Below are 13004 nucleotides of genomic sequence, written 5' to 3'. Positions count from 1 at the left end.
ATAGATAGATAGATAGATAGATAGAGGTCATAGGGTGAGTTGAAGATGAAGGGGTGATATCTAGAGAATAAAATTAAGGGGTGAGAGAGGATTATATGAAGAGGAGAAAGGGAGAGGTAGAATGGGGTAAATTATCTCACATAAAACAAACAAGAAAAGGCTTTTACAGTGGAGGGGAATGGGAGACAGTGAGAGGGAATGAGTGAATCTTATTCTCATTGGATTTGGCTTAAGGAAAGAATAATGTACACATTCAGTTGGGTGTGGAAATCTATCTTACCTTACAGGAAAATGGTGGGGGAAGGGGATAAGAGAAGTGGGGGGAGAGATAGAAGGGAGGGCAGATTAGGAGAAGGGGTATTCAGAAGGCATGCCATCTTGGGGTGGGGGGCAGGGACGAGATGTGGAGAAAATTTGGAACTCAGAATCATGTGGAAGTGGATATTGACAACTAAAAATAAATTAAATTTAAAAAATTCTATATTGACCATAGTGTTCCTCAAGGTTCTGTCCTGAGCCTTCTTCTCTTTTCTTTCTGTACTACTTGGTGATCTCATCAGCTTTCTATGCTGATGATTCGCAAATCTATCTATTCTACCCAAGCCTCTCTACTGATCTCCAATCTTGAATTTCCAACTGTCTTACCAACATCTCTAACTAGAGATCCAGTAGATGTCTTAAACTAATATATCCAAAACAGAACTCATTATCTTTTCCCCTAAACTCTCTTTCCCTCCTACCTTTTCTATTACTGTAGAGGGCAATATCATCCTCCTATACCCTCATGCATACAATCTAGGAGTCATCCTTGGCTCCTTACTATCCCTTACCACTCTTCTCTCCTCATAGAGTGGCTACCACTCTAATGCAGGCCCTTATCATCTTATGCCTATATTATTGCAATAGCCTGATCACTCCCCACTATAATCTATACTCCATTCAACCACAAAAGCAATTTTCCTAAAGCACAGATCTAACCCCCTACTCAATACATTCCAGTAGCTCCTTATAACCTTCAGGATCAAATATAAAATGCACTGCTTGGCATTTAAAACCGTTCATAATTTAGTCCCTCCAGTATTCTCATACCTTATTCCAATGGCATCCTGACTATTTCATGAAAAAGATACTCTATCTCTTGGGTCTTGACATTTTTTTCCTGGTTGTTCCCCATACCTGGAACACTCTCCCTCTTCTGCTCTACCTCTCTGGCTTCTTTTAAATCCCAACTAAAATCCCAGCAAAGATTTTCCAAACTGTCTCAATTCTATTCCCTTTACTTTGTTAATTGTTTTCCCTTTATCCTGTATGTAGCTTGCTTTGTGTATATTTGTTTGTATGTTTTCATGTTAGATCATGAGGTTCTTGAAGACAAGAACCATCTTTTGACTATGTTTATACCCCCAGCACTTAGCAAAGTGCCTGGTATGTGTGACACTTAATAACCATTTCCTTATGATGATGATGACTGTGCTCAATCCATACAATCAACTAGTTCAGATATAGGAGGAAATGGGTTAGAAAAAAACCTAGACCTGTTGGACCTGTGACCATTCTAATCTAGGCTGTTAAAAGGGAAACTGTAAAAGTGGTTACACATGTAGCCAGATGACAATACTAATGCTTTCCTATATTAATTACTCAACCAACAGGGATTTATTAAGGATTGACTATGTGTCAGGCACTGTACTAAACACTGGGGATACAATGAAAGGCAAAAACAGACCTTGCCATCAAGGGGCTCACATTTTAATGGGGGAGGGGGAGCAACAAGCAAATAAATAGATGCATATGATATAAATTCAGAGTATATAAATGTAATATGAAAAAAGAAGGCACTAGCAGCTAGGAGAGACCAGGAAAAGTTTCCTGTAGAAAATTGAGTCTTGGAGGAAGCCAGGAAAACTAATAAGTAGAGATGAAGAAGGAGGAAATTCTAGGCATGGGGTCAGTCAGTGCACAAATTCAGAGACAGTAGGTGGAGTATAAGATGTACCTGACATATAATTGCTTATGCTTACTGATATATGTGGTAATTGTTGAAAATTGTTCCATACTATAAATATATTGCATACCATAGATTTGCCTGTTAACAATGTATACTTTTATGTTTATCTATTTGCACATATGCTACTCTTTATGCATGTTCTGTTATTAAGCAGACCCTCTACTGTTATCATTGCATTGCTTTTTATGCATATTTACTTATATGCAGTTGGAACATGTGAATATAATGTGTCTTACATGTTAGACAAGTAGTCAATAGAGAACTATCTAGAATTTGGGACTAATGATAAATATGCTCAATCATGCCCCAATTGACTATATGTAATGCTAGCTGATATGTTTTATGACTGTCAAGTTGTGTGTATGTGTATGTGTATACACACACATGCACATACACATATATATATTTATTTTCTTAAAAGTCTGCTAAAACCTTTTTCTTGTCTCATAAGTAAAGTCTCCAAAAGATAATAATAATAATAATGTCATAATAGTAATAGAAATCCTAAAACTCTTAATTGAATCCCAGAAGTTCTGAGATTTTGAACCTTCAGATATTTCAGATAATATTTCTTAGTTGTTTAGGACCATGATATAGAAAGAAAAACCAGAAAAAAATGGTTAATAGATGATGTAACTTTGGTTTCTGCATTTTCTTGAAACAAATTACCTATGGAATTCTGTGATAATGGCTTAGAGCTGAAACCAAAGTTAATATTTGGGGTGGGGTGGGGGTGGGAATCAGGAATGAGAAAGGACCAGGAAATTGCATTTGCCTGTCATATTTGAGGAAGAAGATTCTAGGACCTAGATTGCTCTTGCTTCTAGAAAAGCCTCATCTTTGTATCAATGTGCTGCAAAGAAAATATTTCCAACTGTCTACTCATTGTTCATTTGACTGCCAAGAGATATTTCTTTATATCTCCCTGGATTCTTCTCTTCTGGCATATATTTGTGAATAATAGCTCTCAGCAGATAACAAGTCCTAATCACAAAGGGCTGGGAAATGGGACCAAGGCTTAAGCAAAAGCTTAAACTTTCAGCCAGCTGGCCAGTAACTGAACAGCACTGTCAGATGCCATTCTATGTTGCTTTGCTAAAAAGATTTTTGTCTCTATGGATGTTTACCACTCTGTGGACTTGCATTAAATTACTGATCCTGTCTTTAGCTTCTGGCTATATACTTTGGATGCCATGGTCCAATTAGTTGGGATTTTGAGGTCAAATAATTTGCTTTGTGCTGATTGTTAACTCTTCTGAGGCCTGTGATCACATTTCTGGTGTCTTGGCTGAACTCTTGGAGTTTTTGGACTATCACAGGGTCCACAATCCTTTCTGAATCCCTTTTTTCTTTTTGGGAGCCCTTATTATTTACTGTGAGAAAAACTTATGGTACTCTCTGATGAAGAAATGACAGGAATTTCTACTCAACCTTACATTCTTCAAAAATAGCATGTTTTGTAGCAAGAAATCAGGGTATATAACAGCCATTCAAATTCAGTTATATTCAGCACTGGCTGGATACCTATGAGACTGGCACATTTGATGGGTATGTGCCCATTTGAGACTGTCACACTTTATAAAGGAAATGGAAAGGATTTTAGAAGGAAAGAATAAAAATGACTAGTGGATGATATAACAAAATCTACAGCAAAAGTGTAAAGGATGTGTAATTTTTCAACCTGGGAGACAGTCTGATTATCAAATTCTGAAGATTTCTAAAGGATGATTAAAAACAAAAGAATGGGCACAGTAGTATTCCATCTGAAAAAAGCAGAGTAATGCTCCAGCTAAAGAGATCCCAATACCACCCAGCTAAGTCAAAGTGGTTAAATATTGCAGCTGCCCACAAAAGTCTGAGTAATGGATCAATGTATCCAGCTGAGATGCTATCTGAGCCAATCCTCACTCATCACTAACACCATGCCCCACAACAAACTTCAATAGTACCCTCAGGAGAAAGAATACTGAAGCTCTGTAATTCCTGAGTTGTGAGTTTCATTGGCCATGATTATTCCCTATATGTGCCATTGTACTTCAAGTTTGTGCCTATTCTTCCTCCTGCAGACTCTATGTGTATTTGTGGAAAAGTATATCCTAGCTTGGGGGGTGGGGAGAATGTTTTGTAAATACTATTCTTGCTATGCTATTTGAGTAAATAAATGCCTTTTTGAAGAACTGAGTGTTAAGGGAAAGCACACCTGTAGGGAATCATTAGCTACAATTTCGGGTGGATAGCTCTCTATAGATTTACCCCTAGACAGTTACCTCTCTGGAGTACCCAATCTAGCAATGCCCAAGTGCATTGGAGAAGTGAGCAGAGAAAGGGTATTATAGATTATCTTATCTGATACTTGCAACAACTTTGAGAAAAGTGGGATTGTCCATAACCAGTGACCAGAGAATGTGTGAAAAGCAGAATTTGGCTACAAGTTCCTCCTGTCTCTCAGTTCATCATTCATTATACCAAACCATATGCTTCATATAAAACTTCAATATATTTTCACATTTTCATAACATTTCAATAAGATAGAAGTGGGAAAATATAATTGCCACCATTTTAGGTGATAAATTACTAGCAAAGATATGGTGGAAGTGATATCTTAATGTCTTCCCCAATGCAAGTTGGACTAATTTATTTTTTCTTACATGGTATTGAAACCATCCTTGAGACTTGATTGTATCAGAAAACTTAAGGTTCAGGCTGTTGACATCACGTCCTATTCACCTAAGTACAAAAAAGTGATAAGGAGTTCCAGGTTCTCTCTGATGTTTGGCTGTTAAACCACAAAAGGAAATTTAATAAATGAGAGAGCTTCACTTGGCTAATTCATCTTGAGGTATCCTTGGGGCCTGCTCTCTTTGAATATGCATCTGTTCTGTCCAAGTAAATCTCCTTTTGTTAACTGTTGAATGAGCTATGAGTGATTCATTTTGTTCCAAAATTTAAGATAAACTACCAGGGAACTGGCTTAAGTTAAACCCAGCCCAAAACAATCACTGGTTTTTCACTGTCAGAATATGATGATCCTGTTGAAATAGGAAATGGGCAGTGCAGAAGAACTTATGAACTCAGGTTGGCTTTCATGCTTCTTGTGGTGCCTTTGGTAATGCCTCCAGTGAAGCATTGTTGGATGCCACAGTCTAATCAGTTGGGATTTTGAGGTCAAATAATTTGCTTTGTGCATCAGCACAACTCTTCTGAGGCCTGTGATCACATTTCTAGTGTCTTGGTTTCTTACTGAGAGGTGTCCCTCTATCACCCCACCCCAGGAAATTAGAAAATAAACTGGATTTGACCATTCGACATGTATACTGGAAGATTTCCTCAGAATTCAGTTTACCTTCAAATCAATCAAGAGGGATTGAATTTTAGGGGACTGAAAGTGATTTTTCTCTCACTAAAAAAGGAAACTACAGAAGAATGCCCTTGCTGATATTGGTCATCTTTGTTTTACTAGTAGTCATCATTACCTAATTGCCTCAGTAGAGGCCCAGGTCCCCTATAAGCTTTATAGGAGTCATATTTGTATGTGGAATTTGGTTTGGAATAGCTTTTTGGAAATGACAATGCAAATAAATAAGCAGTCTTTGGCCCCATAACTATATGTGGACATAGCCAGCCAGTTGACAGGCAGCATGAGGAACTCCAACAGGGACAAAATGCAAACCAATGCAGGTGCCTAGAATTTTAATATCAGTTGTGCTGAAGGAATTGTTCAATGTGTGAAGATGGATGTATATGTATATATATGAGTATTTATGTGCACATTTGTATAGCATACATATGCAATACACGTATGTGTGTATATACATGCGTATGTGTGTATATAACAGGCAGGTAGTGTCATGTGGCTTGTGGGGAGGCAAGAATAGATATCTCTGGTGTTTCCTCCCCCAATCTTCTCCAAAGGAGACTTTCATTCTTACCAGGAGGGGAAGCAGGTGGTTAGAACCAGAAGCTACTGCTCTGTTCTCCTCAAAGAGAGGGAATACTGGACTAGAATTAGATCTGTCTGCTCCTTTAAATATTATTAGTCTGAGGGATTAAAATATTAGGTTCAAGTGAAACTCTTATTTCTTACTGGAAAAAAAGAAGCCCTAAGCTTCATATTGTAGGCTTGACTCCTTTTTCACCAAAAACCAGTTCTACAATAAACACATGTAGCAAATAGCAAAGAGAAGTCAAATCAAAAAAGAAATAAGAGAAAATATACATATGACAACATATCTCAGACACCATAGATTGAAGGAGCTCTTCCAGTGAGAGTGAGGTAACTCAGCTCAGTCAAGAGAAAGAGAGTCTCAGATCTCACCAAGGGGAAGTTCCCTGAAGTCTTTAGTGGACTAAATGGTAGACAGGGACATGATGAAGACTGCCAGCTCCTCTCATGTTAGCTTCTTACCAGTCTTTTTCCTTTCTGGGGAGTGGTGGAGGGTGCTGAAGAGAGATTGGCATTATATGTTTTCTCTCTCAAAGCTGGAAAACAGAAGAGATTGAAGAGATCAGATCTCTTTTCTCTTCCACTTTTGCCAAATCCAGCCCACCCCTTATGCAGGCACAGAGCATTGTTCTCCACCAAGAGCCTCAAATCAATAGTCTTTGGGGCTCAGATGCGTATTGTGCATACATATGTATACGTGTATGCATATATATTCACACATATGTGTTTATATATATATATATATACATACATATATATGTATATATATGTATATGTATGTATATCATTTTGTGACAGTCTTCTGGCATAAAGGAGTCACTCCTAGGAGGATGTGGGTTTCCCATATTGACCCTTGATTTCTACAACTGGATTCACAGTGCCCCACACCTTCAGTATAGGTGAGACTATCAACAGGTTAAGTCCTTGACCAGGTACACAATTTATATCTAAGGAGAGGTCCATGGGCCAGAGATGTTAGGGAAAACAACCCTTTAATGAGTTCAAATGCTAAAAATAACATGTAAAACAATGGGAATCAATTCAATTCAAAACTCTACTGCAAGCAATGGCGAAGAAGGGAAAAGGGAGAGAGAAAAGGGAACTTCCTACATTTCCTATTACTATAGAGGGCCATATCATCCTCCCAGTCATTTTGCCTCATATTTAAAATGAGGTGTTTAGCCTAGATGATTTCTAAGGTCTCTTTCCAGCTTTGATCCTCTTACTCCTCCAATCTTCACCGCAAGAAAGTCTTCCCTTGTCTCAAACAGGCAGCCTGACATAAAAGAAAAACACTTCAAAAAAGGACTTTGGAATCACAGGACCTGGTTTCAAGTCCCAGTGTCAATCCCTTATAGTCCATCTGGTTTTGGGCAAGATATTTTAATTCTATGAATAAGTCTCATGGCATTTTTCTGAGAATCAAATGGGAAAACTTGTAAATCAGTTTGTCAACCATAAGGTACCACATGGATGTTCTTATTATTGTTTAAAGAACATGCTAAATTCTTTTTTTTTTTGGCTTTTTTTTTTGGTGAGGCAATTGGGGTAAAGTGACTTGCCCAGGGTCACACAGCTAGTGAGTGTTATATGTCTGAGGCTGGATTTGAACTCAGGTCCTTCTGACTCCAGGGCCAGTGCTCTATCCACTGTGCCACCTAGCTGCCCCAAGCATGCTAAATTCTTTAGAAGTAGGAGTCAGTGTGAGGACCCCAGAAACAAGTATAAAGGGAATAATTCTCAATAAGGTTAATTACCTTATTTTTCCTCCTAAATCAGCTTTTCTTCCTTTTTGATCTATGTCTGTGACCCCCAATTAAGAGGGTTTTGTAAACTTTATTGTTGCTGTTGAGTTGTTTCAATAGTGTCTGATTCTATATGACCCCATTTGGGGTTTTCTTGGAAAATCTTACAGGGGTGGTTTGCCATTTCCTTCTCCAGCTCATTTTATAGATGAAGAAACTGAGACAAACAGGGTTAAGTGACTTATCCAATGTCACACAGTGTCTGGGGCCAAATTTGAACTCAGTAACATGAATCTTTCTGACTCCAGGCCCCACATTCTATCCATTGTTCCACCTAGTTACCCAAACATTTTTTTACACTTGCCAAATATGCCACACAATGATGACCCCTGAACTTACCTTGCCTTGTTATATATTTTTATTTGTTGGGGAAATGACAAAGAACAGTTTTCTGAGATTCTGTTTTATGACTATCACTTGTTTTCTCTGTGATAAGAGTAAACCCAAAAAAACTCACTATGCAGCTTGGTTTTTTTGTTTGTTTGTTTGTTTTGTTTTGAATTCAATACATCGAGATGGTAATTGTGACCATTTCTTGAAGAACCCTTTGAAAACATTGCAGGAAACCTTTTCAAGGCAAAGGACCTGATGCACTGGACTGCTAAGTTACTGAATGTAGGGTTTGAGGCCCAGAGGCACTATGCTATGATTCAAAGGCAATCATTCAGCAGTGGTCTCATTTGTCTGCTATTTCCTAAGATTCAAGACACCTTTTCTAGCATACTCTATCTTCCAAAGTTAAAGAACTTGAAACTCCTAGATGCAAAGTTCCAATTTAATTCAAAATATGTCTATCTGTACAGGCCACAGTGCCAATAAGAATTTACAATCATAGAATATTAGCAATAGAAGTGACTTAAAAGGCTATTTACTCTGACCTGTTATATGAGCAGTAACCCCTTTTGATATATTTCTGATAAATGGTCATCTAGCCTCTACTTGAATACCACTAATGAGGGGGAACATAATGCAGTACCTCCCAATACAGTCCATTCTACTTTAAAGTGGGTCTAATTGTTAGGAAAATTTTTTTCTTAAATATGCCTCCCAATATTCTACTCATTTGTACTCATTCTTCCCTCTGGTGATAAGAAGCATAAGTCTAGTGCCTCTTCTATATGTCAACCCTTCAAAAACATGAAAGTAGCTATCATGTCCACTAAAAAATAATTTTATCTCTTCTCCAGACTCATCTCCATTTAATTCAATTCATCCTTGTATAGCATGGTTTACAATTATTCCAAAACTGTTTCACCATCCTCTGTACTCATTCCAGTTTGTCAATGTTCTTCCTAAAATGTGATTCCCATAAATGAAAACAGTAACGATAACAGTTCCCATAACAGAACATGTATTCTAACCAACCCAGGGTATAGCAAGACAAAAACCTACTTCCATAACTCTATTAATTTAGCCTCAGATCACATTAGCTTTTTTTTGGTCACACATTTGACTAAAAGCCCCACATTTTTTAATGCCAAATATTCACTACTCATACCTGCCCAATACTGGGCAGCTGAGTCTATTGATATCTGTTTTTGTATCCTGACACTTTCATCTATTGTGATATCTCTCTACTTTGTGTTATCTTCAAATTCGATAAGTATACTATCTATGCCCTTATTAAAGTTATTGATAAAAATGTCGATGAGCAGAAAGCCAAGAACAGCTAAAGGCTGAGAGCATTTCACTAGATACTTCCCTCTAACTTAATGTGTGTATGTTCATTTCCAGAGAAGATTATTAGTTTTGAGAGGAAAAGTGATAAGAAATCAAGTCTTATCTTCATTTCCCTTGACATATGCCCAACTTGAGGTGGAGCATATTTGGCAAGTATATAAAAATATTTGGGTAGCTAGGTGGAACAATGGATGGAATGTGGGGTTGGGAGTCAGGAGTCATCTTCCTGAGTCCAAATTTGGCCTCAGACACTGTGTGACATCGGATAAGTCACTTAACCCTGATTGTCTCAGTTTCTTCATCTGTAAAATGAGCTGGAGAAGGAAATGGCAAACCACTCCACTAAGAGTTGCCAGGAAAACCCCAAATAGGGTCATATAGAGTCAGACGTTACTGAAACAACTCAACAACAACAAAGTTTACAAAACCATCTTAATTCTGGGTCACAGACCTAGATATGCCATGTTAACAAATTAAGTAATAGGTAATAAGTGAAAAAAAACATAACTTTTGGAATGACTGTTAGTGACCTAGAGGTTGAAGCCCTTTTCTAGGCTTTCTAAAAATAAATTATCTCCTTCTCCAAACTCCTACTATCACCATAGGAATGATTCTCTAGACAATCTGATTCCTTTTCTGGCACATAGTAGGCACTTAACAAGTGTTTATTGACTGATGTACCTAATCTTACTATGATGCTGTCTGAAAATATTTTATAGCCTCCCTCTTCTCAAGGCAGGTTATGGATGTCAAATGTGGCACACTTTCATAGACTGATCATTATGTCTATCTGGTTGTAACTTTTTTTTCTTTTTAATACAGGAGTGTTCTTTAGGGGTGGGAGTGGGGACGAGAGTGGTACATAACAGGAAATGATTGTGATCTCAAAAACAAATTCAGCATAGGGAGACAGATAGGGAAGTCTATCCACACTGGGGATGGGGTTATCCCAAAGCACGATGGAAATACTCCAACACCCAGGGAGAGACTTCATACCAGGGCAAGAAGAGGTCTCAAACAGGTGCCAGCTGGCAGCTTTGTCACCCACTACCTAGTAGCAGGTCACAAATTCAGGGCAGACTGAAAAGAGGACCTGCTTAGAGGGGTAGAGTTCCTGTGTAGGGAGGCCACAGATGGTGAACTGAGAAAGAAGGAGGTCTAGAAGCAAGCAGCAGTAGCAGTATGATTCAGAACCCAGGATCTTACTTAAAGCATCTAGCCTAGCTTACAAAGAAATAACTGAGGTAGGAATCACAGCTCAAAGGGGAGCCTACAGTTATGTGGCTGTGAATCCACAGAGCTTTTGAGCTGGCTGACAGGGGCTGAGTCCAGCAGTCTGTTCTTGCACTGGCCCAAACACAGTCCAGGAATTTGCAGACCTCAGAACAGGGGAGTAACAATCAGACTTTACCCTAAATCAGACCATTTGGAGGTTCCTAACATGTCCCTAAGAGCCTGGAATTACACAACACTCAAGACCCCAAGAAAACAGCAACAAGACCAGCCCAGTCCTCTCTTCAGAAGTATGGCTACCCTACCCTATCAAGATATATCAGAGCAAAAACAACCATCCTGGAAAACAGATCAAGACGAAAAAAATTAAGAATAATTGAACTATCTGAATGCCATGACCAAAAAAATAACCTAGACATCATATTTCAAGAAATCTTAAAAGAAAATTGCCTAGGTCTCTTAGAACCAGAAGACAAAGTGGAAATAGAATCCAGTGGTCACCTCACGAAGGAAACTTCACAATGAAAACTCCCAGGAACATCATAGCCAAAATCCAGAGCTTCAGGTCAAAGAAAAATACTGCAAGCAGCCAGAAAGAATTCAGATACCGAGAAGCCACAATCAGGAGCGCAAGTGATTTAGCAGCCAATTAAAAAGCTGCTGTAGATGCTCTAACCCCAGTTCCCTCTTAGTTGAAGTTCAATATTAGGATGAAATGAGGCATTTGTAATTCATTGACAAAGGAAGGTTTGCTTTGTCCCAACACAACAGCATACACAATAAAGATACAGTGGTCCTTAGTTCCTCTGGCCTTGGCATCCCTCATCTCCATTACCACCCTTATTCTTTCCTCCCTCTAAATTCTCTTCCTCCTCTTCCTCTTCTCTTTTCCTCTTTCCGTCCTATTTCCTTGTGCTAAGTGCTAAGAAAAACAAACAAACAAACAAACAAACAAAAACACTAGGGATATACAAATCTACTTACAACTCTTTTTGAGATGTCAAAGAATGGCAATCTGGGAGGTACCTATAAATTGGGGAATGGATGAAAAATTATGGTATTTTTTTTGGATATAACCAATGTGGAAATTTATTTTGATTGATTATAAATGTTTTTTTCTTGTGTTTTCAAGTAGGGTGAAGTGTTTGGTGTGGGAAGGTGAAAAGGCTGGCTGAAACAAAATATTTTTTAATTAAAAAAGCATCATGAACAAATATGCAAATCTTATCTGTAAAATGGGAATAATGATATTTAAGCTATATCTTTCAAAGGTTATTATGTGACTGAAGTGTAGAGCTTTGTAACTATAAAGTATAACTGCAAATATAAGTTTTCATTAATTTTATTTCTAGGTAATGAGTTTTTTGATGGTTTAGTTGTTAATGACTGACTTAGAATCACATAGAGAGTAAGCATCAGAGATGAGATTTGAACCTAGGCATTCTGATTCCAGGCCCAATGTTCTGTCCATTGTATTACTCTGCTCCAAGTCCAGAACTCTATTCATCTCACTCTGCCATCTCTTCTAGCGCCATATGAATGTTAGGCTATTATAATGTCACACAAATGCTATGAGACTGTTTGAAATATACTTTAGCATTCTTGCAAGACCAATGCTAATATAATGTTACAAAATTCATAGTTACAAAACAATATTGTTGAAGGATAACTACACAAAATATTTTAGTATAATGGATATTTTAAAAAATTTTGAAAGCAATTTCATATCTGTTATCTTAGTTAATCCGCACAATAACCCTAGGAAGTAGGCAGAGTAGGTATTTAGGTATTTTAAAGAGAAGCAAACTGAGCTTCAGAGACCTTGTGCTTTGCTCAAGGTCACACAGTAAGTAAGCCACAGAACTGAAACTCAAACACAGGCCTTCTGATTCCAAGTCTAGTACTTTTTTGACTACATCATACTGCCAAAATATTAAAATGGTAGTAGGAGAGCATTTTTCTCTTCTTATAAAAGAAAAGACATGATTTTAAGCACATTTCACCCATGCTGCAATCAGTGCATTGTTTTTGCTGTTGAAACACCCTGTTGGTTCTAAAATCCCTCTAAATCTATAAGGCACCTGTATGGCCCAGGTCCAAGAAGTCTTACAGAATCTTTCACATTTTATATTCCTAGTCACTTAGGAATTTTCATAGGGTAGGAATATTGGTTTAAATGAATTTTTTAGAGCACACAGATGTTATCCTCCTTTATAGATACTGGAAACATGAAATGGCTAAACTTTTTATTTTTGGTTGGTTTTGTTTTTGAAGTAGAAATCAGGAGTACTTTACCGTCTTAGGACTTTCTGTTGGATAGAGTGATATCACGGCA

The 13004-nt window shown here is 37.8% G+C and overlaps 1 protein-coding gene across 3 annotated transcripts in view; it reads left to right on the top strand.

The window, feature by feature from the left end:
* SLC25A21 (solute carrier family 25 member 21) overlaps nt 1-13004 on the top strand; it is a 697719-nt gene that overhangs the window by 675749 nt on the left and 8966 nt on the right. The window lies entirely within an intron of this gene.

The sequence above is a fragment of the Phascolarctos cinereus genome, unplaced genomic scaffold (genome assembly GCF_003287225.1).
Source record: "Phascolarctos cinereus isolate Bilbo 61053 unplaced genomic scaffold, phaCin_HiC Scaffold_2;HRSCAF=192, whole genome shotgun sequence".
NCBI classification, from domain to species: Eukaryota; Metazoa; Chordata; class Mammalia; order Diprotodontia; family Phascolarctidae; genus Phascolarctos; species Phascolarctos cinereus.
Note: the sequence above shows the minus strand (reverse complement) of the source record. Positions and strands in the feature narration are given on the sequence as shown.